General features: G+C 34.9%; 1 long non-coding RNA gene across 1 annotated transcript; it reads right to left on the reverse strand.

The window, feature by feature from the left end:
- Positions 1-8,069: 8,069 nt before the first annotated feature.
- On the reverse strand, positions 8,070-9,487 carry LOC136206984 (uncharacterized). Its single transcript, XR_010676503.1, has 5 exons — positions 9,321-9,487; positions 8,985-9,188; positions 8,738-8,800; positions 8,493-8,529; positions 8,070-8,229 (listed from the first exon to the last, which is right to left on the reverse strand). It is a non-coding gene; the product is annotated as an uncharacterized lncRNA (long non-coding RNA).
- Between the last annotated feature and the right edge of the window lie 13,766 nt (positions 9,488-23,253).

Here is a 23,253-nt window from a genome sequence, read left to right on the forward strand (position 1 = left end):
ACCCGGTCTTAACCGGATTATTACTTGATACGACGGGGTACACTTGCCCCTAAGTAGTGACGTCTAGTAAATATAGAGCATTTAGAAAGATCACATCCATAGTCGTAAAGCACTTATCGTAATATACATTTCATATTTACACCACTAGACGGCACGCATCAAGTTTTTGGCGTCGTTGCCGGGGATTTATAATATCTCGCAATATTAGACAAAAACGTTTTATTGTTAGTTTAAGCATTCTTTTTGTATAAATTATTTATATATACTTTTACTAACATCATTCTTTCTTGTTGATATTATATTATATTTCATTCTTTTTATGCATACCCGATCTCGAAGTTGCCCTCTCGTTCCTATTGATTTCGAAATTGAACGTACTCTTTGTAGGATTCGGAGAGGAAAATGGCAAACCCCAACGCCGAGGTCAACCAGCCCGAAGGAAACCAAAGGCCGCATGTGAACAACATCCGCGAGGGCAATGACACACGTTCGATGATGGAGATCCTTGCTCCGCATCGTCCCTAAAACCGTAACGGAATTGTCGCCCCCACGATACCGGCCAACACGTACGAGATAAAGACCGGCATGATCCAGCTGATATAATAATGCGGTCAATTCGGAGGGGAACTCCATGAGAACCCCAGCGAACATCTCGACAAATTCCTTATGTGTGCCGACACCTCTCGACAAAATGGTGTTCCCGTTGAGGCTGTGAGACTAAAGTTGTTTCCTTTTTCTTTAACAGGACAGGCGTTGGAGTGGCTACACTCGTTGGAGGCGGGATCCATCACGTCATGGGAGGAGCTCGAGAAGGAATTCCTTTCCTACTATTTCCCACCGTCTAAAACGGTCAAGTTACGGACTGATATCACGTCTTTCAGGCAACTGGAATGCAAGGCCCTTCATGCAGCTTGGGCTAGGTTCTGGAAGTTGCTCCGAAACTGCCCCCACCATGACATCCCAAAGCACGACTTGGTAAGCACCTTTTACCACAATTTAACCCCCACTAATCGTGCGACTGTTGATTCCGCTGTAGGTGGAGATCTATTTCGGACATCAAGTGAGGCCTACGAGCTCATTCATGAGCTCGCGAGAAAAAGCATGCAGTGGTAAGAGGATCGGCTTGCCAGACCGTCGCAACATCAAATGTTCGCTGTGGAGAAAGAGGCTCCGAAAAGTTCCATAGCGAAGATGAATAAGAAACTTGATGCGTTAATTGCCCAGTTGAGCCTCAACAAAAGTGCACAGGTCCTGATGTGCAATCACTGTGGTGGAGACCACGACGGACTCAATTGCCAAGCCGATAGCCCTTTCACCGGCGACATCGAGAGTGTAAGTTATATAGGAGGCAATCCAAGGTATAATCCTAACCCGAACTCCTATCACCACCACAATAATAATAACAGCGGTTGGCGGCCTCGGTACCAACACCCGAACTTGTCATATGGCAATAATAATAACGTGTTGAGGCCCCCATCCGGCTTTGAGCAAGAATATCAGGAAAACGGGCTCGGGCAATCACAAGCCATGCCCGGTAATCGGAACACTCCACCTCCCGACAATGTACATGGCCAATCGGTCACGTCTTTGTTGAAGGATATATTAACCCGTCTTTCCGATAGTGAGGTGTTTTGCAGGGATCTTGGCCGTCAAGTAGCCCATCTGAACCGTCAGCAACAAGAAAGGCCACTAGAAACCCTCCCGGCAAACACCGAACAAAATCCGCGGGGCAAAAATCGGGAATCCGGACAGGCGATAACGCTCATGAATAGTGGAGGTTCGGACCCATCAGGTTCCAACTCGGACAACTTACATTGAGCCGCCGCACGAGAAAGTCGAGCTATTTCGACTCTAAACGTAGCATTGGTTTGAATTTCTCGAACCTCTTGTTTATATGTATCATAAACTTGTTTTCGTTTAATTACCCTTTTATGTGGATTTAGTTTTTCCCCTTTTGAGTCATTGTTATTTTTAAATTTTAAATTTTTTACTTTTATTTCTACTTTTATTTTTGCTTTTATTTCCATTTTATTTTCATTTTTATTTTATTTTTATTTTTATCTTTATTCTCCTCATTTTTCATAAATCAAAAGAAAAACAAATCCCATTGATAATCCAAAAATTCTTAAACACGCGGGACGTACAACCCAGTGCGTCCCGCGCGTTTGAGTTTCTGGCCCATTTCTCTCAATAAAAGACACGATTACGCGGGGGCGTCTCTCCTACCACGCCTCACGTAATCTGTGAAAATTAAACTCTTTCGAATAAACGTCACGTGGGAGGACATGCGGGACGTGCCTCAGGGCACGCCTCGCGTATCCTCGGGGAGTTGTGAATTACAACTCCCCATGGCAGCTTTTTCTCCTAACTTCTCATCACTCCTCTTCCCCATACACCTTTCCCACTTCCACACTCCACCTCCTCTTCTATCCAATCAACCTCCATCTTTTCAAATTCAAATCTTCAACTTCCCTCTACAATAAATTTTGTATTAACTACCCCATTAGTTACAATTTAAAAACATAAAAATATTAAAAAAGAATTAATAATTAAACATAAAAATCATAAAACCAATTAAAAATTCATTAAAAAACTCATAAACCATAAAATTAAAAATCAGAAAACTGCTAAAAAACCGAAAAAATCATTTAACTTCTTCCTCTTACGCGGGCCGTATCCCCATGTACGGCCCGCGTCCTCGCCCCTTTTTCCATCAAAAAGGGGCAGGAGGCATGATACGCGAGGCGTGCTTCCCTTCACGCCCCGCGTACCATGCCAATTTCACGATAATAAAGGTCAGGGGGAGGGATACGCGTGGCGTGGCCCCTTCACGCTCCGCGTACCCCTCTGGGAATCTGAGTTTTACTTGGATTCCCCACTTCTCCCCTATATAAACCCCTCCTTTTCTCCTCCTTCTTCCTCATAACTCCCTCAACCTTCTCATAACCTTCCTCCACACTCTCTCAACCCCTCAAATCACAGCATGGTTAGGCGAAAGCAAACCGCCGACATGCGTCCCCCACGGTCCACTCGGGCCCGGTCTTCCTATTCCGCACAAAACCAACAACCACCACCATCACCCGAACGGGAACAAACACCACCACTCACCCGCGTCTATCGGGCTCCTTTTCATCTCCTCACCAAAGAGGAATCCCAAAATTATCAAACATTTTCCGCCGCCCATATTATGGAGCTTCCTTACATCGAGCGTAGCACTCTTGATCGTTTTGATCTTGGGGGCGCCTTCGAGGACCGCCTCCGTGCTTTCAATTGGCTCGATCATTATTGGGCACGCCACCACGTCTACTCTTCGTTGGTCGTGGAATTCTACACCTCCCTAGAATCCAACAATATTCCGGGAGCCGCCCTCTTCAACTTCCGCCTCCACAACCGACCTTTCACCATTGACACCCAATGGATCCGTAATCATTTCACCAAACAAGCGGAGGCGAGCATTGCATATTGGCCCGAGGGTGTTTCCGCTCGTGATTTTTGGACCTCCATCACCGGGTCCGAGGATTACGATGTCTCCAACCTCCGCCTATCTCTCATCCGTGATCCGATCCTCCAACTTCTCCACCGCTTCATCTCCTTCTACTTTTCGGGGAAGTCGGAGTCCACCAAGGTCAACAAGGACGAACTTTTGGCACTCTATTGTTGTGCCAATAACCGCACCTATGATCTTTCCTATCTCATGGCCGTCCAACTCCACCACATTTCCACCCGGAAACGTGGCAAGATTGGGTTAGGCCATCTCGTCACCATCTTCGCCACCTCCGCTCTCGGTGAAGCTGCCCTTGATCGCCTCCCGAGCCTTTTGCCTCGGCCCGTGGAGAAGAACGCCTTTAAGTCTCTTAAGCGTCCGACCTCCGGCCCGGGTGAGACTTCGGGGGCGGCCCGCTCTAATGAAGAAGGCGACTCGGACTCGAGCATGGGCCTCAATTTCAGTCCTCCACCCCTCCACGACTTCAACGCTCTTTATGCCCGGTTGGATATTTTAGAGGATAACCAACATCATGATCGGGCCCACTTCGACTCCCGCTTCGATTCCCTAGATGCTCGCCTCGACGCTTCCGAGGCTCAACGGCAAGCGGATAGGGCTAGCTTCGACACCTTCACCAATGCCTTCTACACCCACTTCAACATCCACGGAAACCCTCCTCCGCCTCAACCATAGTTTTCATTTGTTTTGTTATGTTTTGTATTTTCTTTTTCTTTCATTTTAGGTATTTCCGTTGTTGTTTTCGTTATCTTTTTATGTTTTTAATGTACTCCCCTAAGTTTCTTTAATATATTTATCGTTTCCGTTTCTGTTTCGTGTTTATTTTTCATAGTTCCTATGCCTTAAATAACATTCACGCAGGGCGTACTCCCTTTTACGCCCCGCGTGATCCTCTTTTTCGTGTATAACATGTTCAGAAACTCAAACACGCGGGGCGCCCCTCTGCCTACGCCCCGCGTATTTGAGTCTCTGCCCAATAAGAGCTCAAAACGCACCTCCTACGCGGGGCGCCCCCCTGGGCACGCCTCGCGTAGGAACAAACCTTTAAAAGGATCTTAATTTTAATTTCATGTCTATTTTTGTTTTTGTTTTTCGTTTCTTTTGCGACGTCTTTGGAATAGACGTCATTTTAATAGCGCAGAGGGTCGTGCAACCCCGTACTTTCAGTTTGTTTTGCACTAACAAAAACAAAAATAAATAAAAATCAAATAAACAACAAAATAATTGAACTAATTTATCGATTCTAAAATTTTTCCGACACACTACCTCTCCCTCGGAAATAAAATAAAAGTTCTGTTACTTGTCCTTAAAATAAAAAGACGGAACACAAAGGATCGGTTTTAGTAAGAAATTTTAGTCTTAATTTTGAAGTTCTAGAATTTATGCAAAGCCTAGGTTTAAACTAAACAAAAGCATCGAGTCCTAACCCACATGTCATCTCCATAATGAAATTTAAAAAGGTAATAAAAACGGGATGTTTGAAAGTTTAGCGAAGACTCGATAGTACACAATTTAAATCCGAAATTTTGTGAGGTAATTTTGAGCCTAAAGGAGTTCGTACGAGAACTCTATTTCTTTCACAATTTTTTGAGAGCTTTGACTTCACTCGACTCATAGATTTTGCACCCAATACCGGGTTTAGTACACTTATTCTAGTTAAAATGGCAATAGATGATAAAACGAACCCACTTAGTCTAACTCTTTTCTTAACTTATTTTTCTCGTTTTCATTAACCTCTAGGAAAACCCCCTCGAACCTATTAACCAACTTTTTGTTGTTAATACCCTTTCTAACATTTAACCCTTTTTCCTCTTGTTTAAATACCAACAAGATCAAATCGCACCAAAATTACCTGAAATAAGCCAAAGGCCTTGACAAGTAAGCACCAAAAGCTTTCGAAATCGTTTTTGTGCCGCTCTAAAATAAAAAAGAAAAATATAATAAAGAGCAAAAAAGGCATTCTCAAGCTCCACCCGAGCAATTTCGAGTTATATTTTACAAACTTACCAAGGCCAAAATAAAATGCGGTGCAATCATCAAAATGGTATTTGAACTTGAGTTCTCAAAAATTAACCACTGAAAAGCCACCCACATTACAACCCCCCTCCGGGTTCATTTTTAATATTGTCTAAACCATAACATAGGAGGAAAAACCCGGATGAAAATGCAAACTCAAAGTAATCTCAGGTAAGTACAAAGAAGAGTGCTAAAACACCGACCCACCAAAGTTTGAGCGTAAGAGTGAAATCCCTTGGTGAGGTACTATCGGGTTCTCAAAAGATAATCAACCCCCGTTAATATTGCCTATTAATTTTGATCATGGAGGTTTCAAACAAGTTTTGGTCACTCGATTGTTTGCGTAGGTACTTACCAAAAACTTTGCATAAAACTGTAACTTTGAAATCACGCACTTGGTAAAACCAACCGACGGTTTGTTTCTTAATAATCTCAATCCCTTGTCTTTCGATTTCTTTTACTTGAGGACAAGTAAAACTTTAAAGTCCAAGGAGGTTTGATAAGGGTATTTTACCCCTATCTTTTAGCGTGATTTACGGGTTAATTTTAGAAGAAATAAATAAGTTTAATTACAAAAATAGAGCGTTTTAATAAAATAACGAAATAAAAATAAATTCTGTGCTTTCAGTTAATTTTCCTTGTTTTTGATTAATTTAGGAAATAAAAACATCAAGCTAACTCGGCTGTCGAGATTTGTATTTCAGGTACGAGCAAGGAGTGAAAATCCACTCAATATGCGGGGCGTATCACCCTTCATGCGGGGCGTGAAACATGGAGTCAGAAATAATTGCCCTATCCACAGGCACCATGTGGGATCTAGTCAGCATACGCGAGGCGTATGCCAACCTACGCGAGGCGTATGACACATGTCAGAAATGATTAGCCTAATCCTGAAAGTCAGACTGCATGGTCTCCCTGAGTCAACTATCCCTATGTGGGGCGTACTACCTTACACGCGGGGCGTGTGAGGGAATTCGTCAACATAAAAGTTCAGAGACTCATTTACGCGGGGCGTGCCTCAAGCTACGCACGGCGTAAAAGGACCAAATCAAGCAATAAAAAAGTCAGAGTCTCAAACACGCGAGGCGCATGCCATTCTACGCGGGGCGTGTTTGAGACAACAAGATCTGGAATTGGTCCACATGTAGGAGATTTCTGACGGAATGGGCACACACGCGGGGCGTATACCACCATACGCGGGGCGTATTATGGGATTTCTGCACAAAATTATGTTCCTCCATGCTTGCACCTTGTGGAATTACAATCTTACCCCCAGCTTGATGTATAAATAAGAGTGACTAGCACTCATTTACACACCTTACAACACCTTAGACATTAGAGATATAGACCCTACACCTTGTAATTCTTGTCATTTGTAGTTTTAGATTTTGTTTTAGGCTTTGTTTAGCAAAACTCTTCCACCTTGAGAGCTTGTTCATTGATTCCGGCATTCCATCAAAGTTCCGCTCCATTTCCGTGCACCAAGCTCAAAAGCTCCACCATCCAAGTCCTAAGAGATGGCCTTGAGTCCGGTTAGCTAGTTCCGATGGTGGATTCTTCCCTTTTCACTTGCTAATTAGCTTGAAGTCATCCTATGTACTAGGCTTGGTTGTAATTCATATTTACATTCTCCATAGTTATAATTTATGATTCATAATCTTCTTTTCTATATATGTGTTGATGTTTGTTACTTGTTTTGATACTCATAATTGACTATTGTGTAGGAGAACGCGATTTCCGATGCCATTCGGGCTATCTTTAGGGATTCATATAGGTGTTGCCTTACCGGAAGTGACAAACCGGAAATCGTAGGAATTGACAAGCCACGGAACTTACGGGCCCTAATTTCCGGTCCCAAGCATTAGACACGCCTTGACTAGGAACCACGTAGTCTAAGTACTTCACGGGTCGGTTACACTACACATAGTCGTCTTTGCAAGAGCAAACCATCAACCGTATAAACATTAGAAGTCTTTATTTGTCATAGTTATAACTTATCGCATCCACATCACTTCGTAGAGTTTTGTTATATAAATTCGCCTCACCCGTAGTTAGGAGTAGTTTGTAGTTGGTCCCCATATCAACCTCAAAGTATTCACCGCTTAAATAACGTATAAAACCGAGTTGTTTAATACTTGCAGTTATAAATCCCGTGGATTCGATACCCGGTCTTAACCGGATTATTACTTGATATGACGGGGTACACTTGCCCCTAAGTAGTGACGTCTAGTAAATATAGAGCATTTAGAAAGATCACATCCATAGTCGTAAAGCACTTATCGTAATATACATTTCATATTTACACCACTAGAGGGCACGCATCAGTAGCACTATTAACATTATGGTATTAATAGAAGTCAAAATTGGTAGCACTATTGACTTAAATTTATGGTATTCAACTTGGTGCTATTGACTTCTATTAATGGTTGAATGGTTCCCAAATAAACATACTATAATTTTGTCAATAGCACCTTAATTCTTAATTGCCACAAATAAACACACCATTCAATAGCACTATTCTAGTAATTAAGATATAAATGCACATAATTGCCACAAATAAACACACCAAACTTCTACACAATTCCACCAATTTAGCCCTGAAAAATCAAAACATACATGGAGAGGTGATATAGTCCAAAAAAATCGATTGACCAGACATCAGCCAAAAGTGCAGCAGAGTCCTTATGCATGCTCGAGAACCTCTTATACAACTGAATATACAAAAATAGTTCCAGATCATGGATTTGGATAGAACAAAATCAAAGGATATTCATCTATTTACAACAGAAAAAGGGAATGGTAAAATAAAATAAAATCAATAGCATTGAACTGTTTATTAATAGGGAACGGTTCTTATTACTGGAAAATGGATAAACAATCAGGAACCCGACTATCATTTACTGTTCATGGAACTGCTCCTTGCATGAACCATAACCAAATGAGGAAAGAAAAAAATTCAAGAAATGGAACAAACCTTAGAGCTTCAGTGTACACTCCATTGAAGACATTCACTGCAAAAACATAATCCAAAAGCACAGCAAAGAAATTTTGAACATCAAATGAATGGATAAAATTTAAAACAAAATTGAAGGACTATCGAATGAACGAAAGTAAGAACAAAATTGAAGGAAATAAACAAAGGATCTGAAATCTCAAAAGCCCAAATTAAAAGTGAATTTCAATCTGATAAAAGAAAATAGAATGAAACTTGAATATTACCTTGAGATTGAATGAGATAAGATCAGAGCTTCTTTAAAGAAGCAGACTCTGGCTTACTCCCTCCTGACAAAGACGCAGAAGAAGACATTGATAAAAGAGAATGAAATGATAACCCTCAATTAATCATAATTTTCTAATTAAAAACAGATCAAGAACAATTGAAAAGAAATTTTCCAAGAACAGAAGAAGTGATAAATAAAATGAACAAAATGACATGAAAAATGAAGAAAAAGAGAAGAGCAGTTACCATATAGAACAGAGGAAGTGAGAAATCGATGCGTGCCAGGAAAATCAAAACAAAAGAAGTGAGAAATCGTAGCATGCCTGGAAAACCCGTCCCTGGCTTATAAACTTTTCGAATCTACAAAGGAAGACACGATCTAAGCCACACATTGGAGCCAACAGTACTGCAAATCAAAGAAAGCCTATCTTGGTGCTCATGTAATTAATTCTGGACAAACAAAGCTATAGTTCAGATCCTTTCAAACTTTCAGATTCAAGAACAATTGAAAGAGAAGAGAAGAAATGAGAAATCAATTGAAGACTACGACATGAAAAATGAAGAAAAGAGAAGAGCGGTTACCATAGAGAAGAAACCGTGGAAGATTAAGAGATCCCAAAAAGAAAAGTGGAAGTAGGAGTAGATTGAGAATCGTGGGTTTTGGGAACGGTTTATCACTGTCAATATGCACGGAGAAAAAAGTTGCAAAAAAGAAGAGTAATATTAAGAAATTTACACATCAGACAATTCTAAAGATGACACCTCAGCATTACTAACTACAGATTTAGTAGATTATATAGATATAGATAGATTGGAAATAAAGGTGTGCAATTTAATTCATTAAGTGGAAAGTTTCTAATGGATAACAGAAGGTCCTAGAATCTAAGAGAAGGGGATGAGAAAGTGAGGGGGAAGAGGCAAGAAAAAGAGAATTTATTTAGATTCTTCTTCCCTTCTCTCTGGGGGAAAAACGGTTCATCTTCTCCTTCCTCTCTCTCTCTCTCGATCTCGATATAGCAAGGATCCTAGGGGTTCGATTTTTCTTCCCCTTTTCCATGGTTGCGGATTATTCTTTTCTAGTTTCAAGTGGGTTCAGTGAGTTCACTCACTTTCACCTAGAGGAATTGAAGCCTTTAGCATCGATTCTTAGCTTCTGGGTTCGTCCATGGGAGATTGGTTACGGATTGATGTTTGTTCTGTGTCTCTAGTGATCAGATATAGGCATGAAATAGGTCGAAATTCTGGAAAAATGGAGTGATCTACTCCGATCTCTAACATGCATGATGATTTTCAGAGGTAAATCGTTGTTTGTTTCAATGCTTGATTTATTCTTTTCCAAGATTTTTACTTACACTTCGCCTGTATACGGTTATTCTGAGTTCTTCGAACTGAGAACGCATGTATGTGGCTGTTACGTTTTGGTTCAATTTGAAATAAAAGGAGGAAGATGACCTCCTAGAGTGATTTTCTGGGATTTTTTATGCAGATTAGAAATAGTTGTGATTGCTGGTATTTTAATGTAGATTAGAGAGAGTTCAGATTTTTGGATTTTTTCTAGTACTTTTCGGCAGATCTGTTATTTTTCTACAGATTGGAGAGAGAGAGTTCTGATTTGGAGATGGAGTAGTTCCGATTATAGATGGGTGCGGTTTCTTTGTTTTTTTGTTAAAATAGTAGTGTTAGAGGTTTGAATTAGATTAAATTGATAAAAATGATTCATCTGATAAAAAGAGTCGTTTTGGACGTTTGAGTTGGATTTGCTTGGTGGAAATGAATTGTTTGGTAAAAATTGATAAAAAATGATTCGTTTAGTAAAAGTAGTCGTGTTAATTTTGATTTGTTTGGTAAAAATAATTTCTTTATTTAAGAGTGGATGTTTAAGTGGGTTATTTTTGTAAAAGAGTCGTCTCAGACCTTGAGTTGAGTCTTTTATAAAATCTTGGGAGACATCGTTCGGTAGTTTCATTCTCCAATCATGATGATAACTGATGGTTTGTTTAGAGTAACTTCAAGAAAATATTTGAATAATTGTGGTTATTTTTACAAAATAACTAATTGAAGTCAAATGGTTTATGGTTACGAAATAGTTTGGAATTTGATTGTGAAATGAAGTTTGGGTATGTTATGATTTTTTTGAATTTTTATATCCATCTAGAGTAATCCGGATCAGTGGTTTTGATATTTGAAGACCATGTTCAGTGAGGGACATGGTCTCTGTACACAGTGTAAAGACCTAGTCGGTATTGGCAGTGAAGTGTGGGGTAAGACCAATACGGGATTAGGCAAGGTTAAAGAGACGTCTCGACTATGTGATTCTTGATATGTATGGTTATGGATTGATACATAAGGGGAGAAACTCTAGAATGGATATAAGGTCTTATATTATCGGTTATGAGTTGATTTGGATATAAGGTTTTACGTTTGATTAATTACGAGTTTGATTGATTACGAATTTGGTTTGATAAAGCGTTTATTTGATTATGGATTTGGTTTGATAAAATGTTTGATTGATTACGAGTGAGTTTGATAAAAACATTTGATTGATTACGAGTTGATTTGATAAAATGCTGATATAAAGATATCGATATTTATTTGTGATTTTATTTGATTTGATAACGTGATTTTTTTTTTTAAATTTAAAGTTTCGTATTGTTGAATCGATAAAGTATTCACGTATATATTAAATAAATTTACGATGGTCTGAATAAGTGTTTTTGGTCTATTTAGAAATTAAGTTAAGTTATTAGAAAATTAAATTAAGTTTTTAACGGATTAAAACTTGACGAGTCGAAATCGTAGATCGAGATACTAAATATATTGTGAATAGTAGTAGCGATGAAAACGAAACTATATAGCAATAAAGTGAAGTCTATTAATTGCATTAACGTGTCAATAAGTTGAGAGAACCACCTAAAATGGGTAGAACTACATGGCTTTGATTTCCGATTTAAAGATTAAAAGACGTTCAAGATACGATGGAAGCTTGATAAAATTATCAAGTCCAAGCCAAGCAATTAAATAAACTTTAGGTAGTCCAAATAAATTTTTATTTAATAGAAAATCGGTTCGCCTTTTAGATTTACGAACGCTCGTTATCTTGTCTTTATACCCGATGTCGTTTAAGGTCGGGTGTGACAAATATCAAAGTCTGAATTCTCAAAATTCTTGAAGAAAATGTTATTAAATAGTTTATCAATAGAAATCGCTCCTAAATAGATCTGAATTTCTTAATGAAATAAAAACAAAGTTATAAAACTATATTATTTAAAGCAAGAACAAAATTATAAAACTATATTATAAGAATATGAAAAACAAAACTAATACATCACCAAAATTAAAGGTCGGGGAAGCCTTGTTTTTCGATTGTCAATGAATATTATGATAAAATATTCTCTATCATGGCCAATGAATATAATGGTGAAATGTTATATATCATGTTTTATATATAAGTTTATTTATGATTTTTGGATTAAAGTGTTTTTTCATCTCCTTGTAATTCTTAGTTTCTTTTATTACTTTAATTAATGGGCTAATAATTATTTAATATATTATAAATATAAATTTGTTATTATTAATTAATTAAATTTGTTTTATTTTGATTTTTTATTACATTGACAACTCATCATAAATGTTCTAAAACATTTCTCCTCATTTCTCTATGCTTCCGCTATTATATATAGTATAGATATTTTAGAAATTATTAGAATTAAAAGGATACTTTTACTAATTAAAATGTTATTTTTAGTATAAAATACCTTTTTGTTAAACAATGAATTTTTTGACTTAATTTTGGTATTAAAATGCTTAAAAATGAGCTAAAATGAAACATGGACAAAAAATGACTGAATAGTCACGGGGGTTTTGTTCTTGAGAAAGAGAGTGTGGTAGCTATGTTCTAAAGATAAAGCGGTGACAGCTCTACTCTTGAGGAATAGAGACTTCCCTACTTTATTTTAGGAGAAATAGACTGCAAATGGGACTTTTAATCCTAAAAATACCATTTTTACACTTAATCAATAAAAAACAACTCAAATCTATCTATATACTAAAACAGCTTACATCTTGTTGATGTGACATTTTATTAATTTTTTGAGAATTTCTTTTATTGATTTTCCTTTTTTAATTTTCTCGCTCTCTTCCTAATTTACAGTTTTCACACCTTTGATGACTGATCCATGATTTTAGTTTTCTTTCTTTTTGTATGTTCTCGAGAGTTCATCTTCACGATCTAATTGTGCCCCAATCTGCTTTCCACAACTACAATCCTATTTCAACTGCTTTGCTCTTTCAGTTCATGTTACGGGTTTTTTTTCCTAACTCTCTCAAATACTCTCTTTGGTTTCTGTTTGTCGCCATGAGACTATGCTGATCATCCATATCCTTTATCCGCTTCCTCTACGGCGAGTTTGATTTCTATTTGTGCGTGAATCAACTGCTTTGCCTTTTCATTTCTTTTCCAACTCGCACTTCTGAAATTATGGTTTCTACCATCTCCATCAATTGCTAAATTTTCACTTAATTGTCTTTTCTAGCCATGGGCACTACTTCCTCTCGTCAACATTATTTTTCCAATTAATCACTGGTGAGATGGATTTCTTTTTCTATATTTAACCTAAGATTGAATTAAGCTTTTAATTATGCCTTAAGTTGGCGAGACCTATTATTTCAAGGTTTGTAATTAGATTTTTTTTCCGTTCTTCGGCCCTAATTTTGCTTACTATTTTCTTGTGTTGTTTCACTTTTCTTTCATTCTCTAAAGTCTTTGTAGTAATTTTCAATTTTGTTTGTTCTTTCTTATTTTTAGTTATAATTATTAGCTTTATTGCGTTTGTTACTCAGATTTTGTGTTTCTTTGAGTTTTCGGTATTTTATTGAGTTATCAGGTTCTTGTTCTTACATACGAGATACCTCTCTAATATAGATGGTCATAAAGATTTGCTAGAGCCTGTTTAGGATTTATGTGCCTGAGGATCACATCAAAAGGTCTATTACCAAAGTTAGACGGACATACAAGATTGCACACAAAGAAGGTTTAACTAGAATAAATATACAAAGATTATTTGGAGATAAACATAATGGTTATGTATATTCCAAATAATGTGGTGCTACTGGACTCAAGTTAAAATGTTGATTTTAATTGGATTAAATTCAAGCTCAAACCCAAGCTCATCACTAAGAATTGGCCTAGGTTTGTAAACATCTTATAAGATATTTTATATATATATATATATATATATATATATATATATATATATATATATATATATATATATATATATATATATATATGAGTGAGGCTATAGAGAAGGATTTCCCTTACTTTTTATTCTAAGGGAATAATAGCTTTATTCCAATTACCAAATAAATAACATCCTAATTTAATTAACCAAATTTAATTAAATTAAAATCCTAATATCTCTCCCCCTTCTCTCAAACGCACGGCTCTCTGTCTTCTTTCTTCCATGAACGATTCACAAAATCCTTTGATTTTTTTCGTGCTATTGCGGATGGTCCATATAAAAGGTTGGGTTCTTTGTTTGCTTTTCAAATTTGCCTAAGGAAACCTTGACTTTTTGTAAAATATGAAAGGTTGGATTCTTTGGGTTCTTTGTTTGCTTTGTAATTTGCAGGGGCTAAGGAAACCTTAACAATATCTATATTTTAGTGTTGAATTGTCACAACCAACAGATAGCAGGTGTAACATCATTCATCATTCATCATTCATCAATAATTTCAATTAATTTAATAGCCAATTTGCAATTAGAGAGTGATTTTTTTATACATGTCATGGTTATTATGTTTTAGTTTTTTCAGTTCAACTACGATTTATTGTCTCTCTAATATAGCCACCGTAGTGGAACTTTTCGAAACAAACTTAAAAAAAAAAGAGGGAGACAATGTTGGGAAGAGGAAAGAGAGCCTCCGATGACAACTCTGCAGGGCATGCCTAAGAAAGCCCCAAAGGTCGACTCCTCTGCTGACCCGACAGTATCGTCGTTGTGGGATATCACAAAATAGGAGAGTGAAAGTCCGAACCTGGCAAGGGAAGGTTCAATACAGAACGAAAGAAATTCTGTAACTCTCTTTCAATTATCTAACAAAGTGAATAATATTTCTGCATGAAAAAAATCAGAGGATTCATAGAATATTTTTAGATAACCGAGATTATTAATGAAACTCAATTATTTATCACCGGAGTTGTGAATCGTTCAAGAGAAGAAAGAAGAGAGAGTCCTAGAGAGAGAGAGAGTTCGTGAATTAAAATATTAGAGAGAGAGAGAGAGAGCCGTCCGTTTGAGAGAAGGTGGGAGAGAGATGTTAGGATTTTAATTTAATTAAATTAGGATGATATTTGTTTGGTAATTGGAATAAAGCTATATATTATTCCCTTAGAATAAAAAGTAAGGAAATCCCTCTCTATAGTCTTACTTTATTATATATATATATATATATATATATATATATATATATAATCCATATATATATATATGGATTATTTCTCAATGGGTAATACCCATCCATGGGTACTATTAAAAAATGTATATATTTATTCTGGTTAACACTAAGTTTATAAAAATTAATAAATTAATATTGGGATAATAAAAGGTTAAGCTTTATTGATTGTGCACTTAAAAATTCGCACCCCAATAATACCACAAAAGTATAATCTAGTTTCTATTCATACCTTCCATTTTTCATGATTTTTCAAACTCTACAGTTATTAATACTTGTTATTTGTATACAACAAATAACTCTTAAATTCTTGAGACGGTTTTTTTTTGAAAAAGAAATTCTTGAAACTTTATTAATTGAATATGCTTGAGCCTATTATTTTTATATGCTTGATACTTTAAAAAATTATTGTTACTTTTAATAATTGGAGAACCGATAATTTTGGAGGAGGTTAGTTAGTATGTACAGAAGAATTTACATTATTGTATAAATTCCTTAGGATTTATATGAATATTAGTGTGGTTTGTTTTAAAAAAATTAGTTGGTTGGAATATCTAAAATGATGTATATTTAAAACTGAAATTATATAATTGTGCAATTAATATTGTTTAAATATTTATATTTGGATAAAAGTTACGCTTAACCGTTATTATTAAAATTCGTTAACTGGAAACCTAACCGAAATTATCGATTAACTATTGTTATGGTTAACTGATATATATGGACTTGTTTCGGTTTTAATTTTAGAAACTGATATGTTTGGTTCGGTTCAAAAAATACACTAATGGATCAGTTAACCAAATTTTATATAAATTACATTTAAAAATAAAAGCTCTACATAAAATTCAGAGCTTTTACGTAAAATTTGATTTTTCATAAAGTTAATGATTTTATTTTTGTAAAAATACTTTATGCAAATTAAGTTTCATTTTACGTAAATTATAAGGATTTACATAAAGTTCAAAAAATTTACTTGAAACTCGGTTATTTTCACAAAATGAATGCTTCTTTTTGTAAAATAGCAATTTTACGTAAACTATGTGAAACTATAGAGGATTTACATAAATTTCAAAAGTTTTACGTGAAATTTGATTTTTTGCGAACTTAATGGTTTTTGTAAAATACAATTTTATGTAAATTAAGTCAAACTTTACGTAAATTATTGAAGGCTGGTTAGCGAGAGAGTGCAAAAAACAGACATCCCAGCATAGCCGGCACCTCTGAAAATCACAGCAAACCCGAACCAATATTATTAAAAAAGAAAAGAAAAGTTACAAAAAATCAAATACAAAAGTTCAAAACAAAACCATGTGAAGCGAAGCGATAAGAACCACGCCCCACAAGATCATGCAAAAAAGTCGGGCAACAAAAATCAAGAATTAAATCCCATCAATGCAAACTATCAACCATACAACCAAAAGAGGCAAGAGAATCAGCAACCGCATTTCCTTCACGATAAATATGAGAAATGACAAATTGCATGGAATCTAATTTTGATAAACAGTCAATCCAACTCTGACGAACAACCCAAGGAACAGTAGTCGACTTACTACGTAACAACTGAACAACATAAATCGAGTCACTCTCTAACCAAAGGTGATGCCAACCTTTGTCAAAAGCCGTATGAATCGCATAAATGTCAGCCTTCAACTCAGCTAAAAATCAAAAGAAACGTCAAACGAGAATGCAAAAGCACCAAAGAACATAGCATTATATATATATATATATATATATATATATATATATATATATATATATATATTATAAAGATAAGATTTGGTTTTGATTTAGTTGAGAATTAAAATCAAGATAAATCCAAAACGATATTAGGAAGATTTTATTTAAATGGAAATAAAATAAAATGTAACCCTATCTCCCTAAGCTTAGCTTCCCCACCCCCTATCTCCCTAATATCAGGGGCACTTTCATCTTTTGGTGAGAAATATAAAAGGGAAGACTTTAGAGTTTTATCTCTCAAGCCTACTTTGTGGAAATTACAAATGTATTCTTCACAACACCAAAAAAGGGAGAAAACATGTTCTTTCCAATTAAATTAAGCATACTAGCATACAAATTCAATTCTAGTTAAAGCTTTCACGTGTGTGATCATGGATGGAGTTTATTTTTCAGCTTTTGATCTCGTCAGCTTCGACACCAGCATTTATACTTAATCCTATGAAGAACAATATGATTTTCTTAACTTTTAATAAGATATAGATCCTTGGATCAATTATGGTATGTGTTTCAACTTGATGTTTCCAATGCCTTTTTTACATGACGATTTGCATGAGGATGTTTACATATACAAATCCAAGAGTTCGTTGATCCCATTTAGCCTCATCATGTCTGTAAGCTGCGAAAATCCATATATGGTTTGAAATAATCTCACAGTATGTGGCATAAGAAGTTGACCTCCACACTAGTTGAGATTGGTTTTCAAAGCTGTAAAACTGACAGTTTGTTGTATTTCTATATTAAAGGAATTGTTAGCCTTTATTGTCTCATTTATGTGGATGATCTCTTGATCACATGCAATCTTCATCCCATATTAATAGAGTTTTTCACTATTTGAAAGGTAATTTTGCATTTAAAAACCTTGGTCGCGTTCACTATTTTCAAGGCATTGAAGTTGATTGGGATAAACAGGGGATGTTCATTTCCTTCGTGAAGCATTTTTGAGAAAATTTCCAACAACTGCGTAGAACTCTTGTCAGTCCAACGTGGCTCTCCTTTCGGTTGAATAATTTGAGGATGGTTGACAGTTTAGTAAAGTTTTTACAACCTTCATATAACGGTTTCTCGACGACTCTCAAGATACTTTCATACATACGAGGCTGCTTTGTGAAATGGTCTTTTACATTGAGCATCATCTTGCAATATTATCCTTCTCCACTTCATTATCCTCGTCAACTTCAAAATCATTTTCAAAACAAATAACATCACCTTTCATTAAGCTTTCCGCATCAGACATCTCACCATGACATGTCCCGCTTGAGTAGTTAATTTTAAACCTGCGACAAACTAAGTGGTACTTAATGTCATCTATGTCACGAAACCCCCTCGAGTTGTTGCAATAACACCAAGGACAGAGAATTGCATGTGATTTATTCTACATTTGGTGTTTAAGGGCAACTTTAGTGAACTCTCCAATCCCTTCTAGATACTTTGCAGTCGTTCGAAGACCATACGTCCAACTTTACTATATCTTTAAAGGTTATCCTTGAAGCATGCCTCTAGCTAGCTTGGTGTGATTTGACTCGCTAAAATCTCGCTCTGGTTTTAAATCAAACAAAAAATGTCAAATCTCAAAATGAGTGTTAGGTTGACGATTATTGATTAATCAACAACCTAAACTATCTTGGAGTAACAAAAGAAAACACATTTTCTTTCTCTAAAACATTGTCTTTCTCTCATCACTGTCTATTTTCTCTCTCTTAACCTTTTCCAAAAAAAATCTAATTTTTTTTAAATCTTAAATTTCAGGAAATCCTAAATTTCTCTCTCTCAATCCCTTTCAACGGTTGAGCTCTATTTAGAGGAAAATTCGGGAAAATGATGAAAATCTGTACGATTTCCGACAGGCCGATCCTGAGATTTTAGAGGCCCATGGATAAATTACCAAATGTGGCCTTAATAAATAAGTACAAATAAAAAATAAAGTAGAAAAATCAATTGTATAAAAGAAGATTACTTAAAATGACACTTTTTTTTGTTTCATTTAACAAATGATCTAATAAAAAACATTTTATATTGCTTTAAGTACTCAATTTCTTATACAAAATGATGTATACGAGCATTTCTAGATGTAAATTTCTCAAATTTAAAAAATTATCAAATGGTTTTAATAGATTTTATGCTCTTTAGACATAAAGCATGATAATAGAAAAATGAAAAACCAAATATAAAAATAACATCTCAACAGGCTTTAGCAGTGCTAAGTTCTTGAAATTGTAAATTCTTTTGATACGTTTCTCCCAAATTTCCTCTGAAGACCAAATAAATCAAAATCCAATAGTTTCTCAAGTAAAAAAAAAAAGGTTATGAGCAATTGGAAGTTTCACAGTGAGGTGATTAGAGAAAAAAAAAATTGTTTATATAGCTGATGAATTCAAGATGAACGATAATATTACCGTTTAATATTCTTTGAGATTGAAGTGTGATTAAAGAAGAGAGAGATAAATTATAATTTTTTATTACGATTGATGGGTGTGAGAGATTATTATAGAAAGACTCTGAGATAAATTAGGGAATTGATAACGAACGTTTTTATTAGGAAATTTGGAAAGAAATTGAAGTAAATTAGGGAATTTGGAAAGATTATTTATAACTTATAGCAACGTTTTTTAATCAATTTTTTTTTTTAATTTTGTCTAATGCCAACCTATTTAATTTGGAAAGAATCTAATGCCAATTAAGTATAATTTTTTTTAATTTAAGTAAGTATAATTTAAGAGGGCGAGCCTTGGCGCAACGGTAAAACGTTGTTGCCGTGTGACCAGAGGTCACGGGTTCGAGTCTTAGGAGCGGCCTCTTGCCAATTAAATTGGCAAGGGAAGGCTTGCCCCCAATACACCCTTGTGGTGGGACCCCTCCCCGGACCCTCAGCGGGGACGCGTAATGCGACCGGGCCGCCCTTTAAGTAAGTATAATTTAAAAACATATAATAGTACTAATACATTACTATAATTGGGGCCCTCTTATCCCTGGGCCCTCGGTAGACGCCCCTCCTGCCCAGGCTCAGGGACGGGCCTGATTTCCAAATACATCTGCCGCGACTCTATTCAGAAAGTACGATGGTACAAATTTTAACCATTTCACAACAAGTTCATTTTTTATATAGAACAATTTATCAATAGATTCAACACTCAACACTTTTTCCTCTAATTTTTTCATATAGAAACAAAGGAGAAAGAAAGTGATTTGATAAAAATTTATTTATTTATTATTTAAAAATAAAAAGTACCTGATAATAAAAATTGGTAAAAGTTTATTTATTTATTATTTAAAGAGGTGAGATTAATTTATATAGAAAGACGGTAAATTTGAACAGTTGGTAAATTTGGCAAAATGCATCAGAGTTTATTTGGTAATATTTCTAATAGATACAAAGTGTAAGTTTACAGATTATGAGATTCTTGTTAAACAAAATGTACAATGAATCTCATCAAAATTCAGAAACATCATCAACCTTTCCCAGATTTTCTTTCTTTCTAAGAGTATTCAAACTCTTTCATTTTCTATATAAATAGGCATATGCAGTTCTCCATTTTATACACCAAAGAAAAGAAAAAATGTCTGAAGATATGAAGATGAAAGGCCTTCTGGAAGAAGGCGTGGGTTCCAATTTTGAGGGTTCCAATTTCTTTGATCTTAGTCTGCCAAATGATTACATACTCAACTATTCCGAAGTCGGAGAAAAACGCGGAAACAAGGCGAAACGTTTCGCGTGCAAATACTGTAGTAAGGAATTGTATTAATGCATTAGGTGGGCATCAGAATGCTCATAAGAGAGAAAGAGCACTGTTGAAGAGAGCAAAAGAGCAGCAAGGTTTAGGTATGCAATTTGTATTAATGAATAATCCTATTCCTCCTTTTTATCCAATTGGATTAGGGTTTAATAGAGGATTAGGGATTAATGTTCATTCTATGAATATTCATAAACCTCTGAATTATCATAATTTTAATGGATTTTATGGTTATTATCATCATTATTGGCCAATTGGGAATATGGTAATGATGAATCCAAGTCATGGAATTTTGGGGAGATCTTCTGCTGCTGCTGTTTCTTCTTCTGCTGCTGCTCCTTTATTTAATCCTAATATGAATATTGGGATTAATAATGTTTTAGCACCACAGTATGATCTTGCAAGTCATGATTTGTCTCTTAATCTTTGAGTTTATGTTTCTTAATTAGTTTGTTGTTTAAGAATGAATGTTCAGTTTTTATTTAATTGAACACAGATCATGTTATGGTTTAGGGTTTTTATGTTGTTGAATTTCATGTAATAGAAGAAATCATTGTTGAATTTTAATTATATTTTCTTATTTTATTTTTATTTTGAAACCTATATTTGCTTATTTTTCATTTTCTAGTACTGTTTATTACCATGAAAAAAAAAAAGAAATGTTGGTGGTTTCATATATTCATATATTTATAAATATATATATTCTACAAAATAAAATAAATTAAAATATAAATTAAAATAAAACTCTTGGTAAAAAATCATAATTTATTTATTTATGAGGCTATCAAAAAAAATTATTTACGAGAGAAAAAATTATTTAATCCCCCACTTTTTACTTAATCAATGCAAATATAATTACAACAATTAATAGGCCAAAAACCCAAAAATCACCTAAACCCACTATATAGGAATATACAAATGTTTATTGAAAGGACAAAAAATGAGTAAATATATATAGTAAGAAAATAATAGTTATAACTATAAATTAGTAATGAAAATAGAGTAAAAAGGTGTAAATTATATTATATAATCCTAGATAGCTATAAGTAAAAATAATCATAAAAGGGTTTATGTTACAAAATAATGAGTAAAGTGTATATACATAAAAAGTAAAAAAATAGAAGATTAAATCAAATATACATATATGTAATTAATACCCAAACATAAACAACATATATCATATGCACCCAAAATACTTTCGGTGGAGTCTGACAATTTGGAGGCTATCAACAGTATTTCGGATAGACAGGCTGTTTGTCTTAAGAGTCAGAATCTCATTAAAGCCATCTTGAGGCTTCGTCCTGCCTTCGATTCTCTTACCTTCTCCCATATTTATAGGGAGCAAAACCGCGTGGCGGATCGCTTGGCAGCTGCTGGGCATGGGGGGATGTTAGGTGTTTCTACCCTTTCCGTTCCTCCTTCTTTTCTGTTACCTTCTCTTCTTGAGGATAGGATTGGGGTCAGTCTTCCTAGACTGATCCCGGGTTAGGTTTTTGTTTGTTTGTTTTTTTTTCTTCCGTTCTTACCAAAAAAAAAAAAATATGCACCCAAAATAATTAATTAAATACATTAATATAATTAGTAAGTCACAAGGGCCACACATGCCATTAATAATTAGGAAAACATTAATTAATTAATCCAAAAGTAATTAAAATGAAAAGAAAATAAAGAAAACCTTTATTCATACCATAAAGAAAAATATATAGATAAAGGCTAAAATATAATCTTAAGGAAAATAAATATATACATATATATAAATTAAAGATGTCTACCAAAAAAAATATAAATTAAAGATTACCTATAATAAAATAAATTGCCAAAAGCACAAAAAGTAAAAAAAAAAACATATTTGGTATGTTAATGTATATATATAACTTTTAAAGTTATTCAAACACACCTCTAAACTAATAAGACCCAAATAATGCATAAAGTGTAAAATCCCCAAATGAGTCCTACTTTAATTAAAAATCAGAAAAGTGACCCAACAACATAATAGGACAGAAAAGTAAAATATCAGAAATGGTCCTTCAATTTTTCGGATTTATTAAAAAGGTTAGATCTATTCTATCTCATCATTCTAATCCCCAAATTACCCAAATCGGGTCATAGCTTGTAACGGAGGATGATAAAACGATGTTTTTATTTTAAAACATTTTAAAATATTTACAAATCACGGATCTATAACGTTTTGGTCCCGAACTACCCTTAAATCGGGTCACGGTTCGTATCGGGACCCAAAACGAGGTTTTTTGTTTAAAACCGAAAACTAAAAAAATTATTTAAATGCGAAACAGAATTTAAATAAATAAATACGAACAATTAAATAAATAAATAACAAGGAAATAAATAAATTAAAAGAGTCTAGTCCTCATATTAATACCTCTAAATCGGTATTCGATTGAAAGTCGGTCGATTCCATGAATTACGATATATTTTTGGTGCGTTTTTTTATTTTTTCCTGCAATATGTCTTTGTTAATTTTTTCTAAAAATTTTCCTTTTTTAGAAGTTTTTCCAAGATTTTTTCTCCATGAAAAAAGTCCTCCCCTTTTTGCCTTGGGATCCGTGCCTTTTATAAACACTGATCCTAAATTGGAA

The sequence above is a fragment of the Euphorbia lathyris genome, chromosome 9 (assembly GCF_963576675.1).
Source record: "Euphorbia lathyris chromosome 9, ddEupLath1.1, whole genome shotgun sequence".
NCBI classification, from domain to species: domain Eukaryota; kingdom Viridiplantae; phylum Streptophyta; class Magnoliopsida; order Malpighiales; family Euphorbiaceae; genus Euphorbia; species Euphorbia lathyris.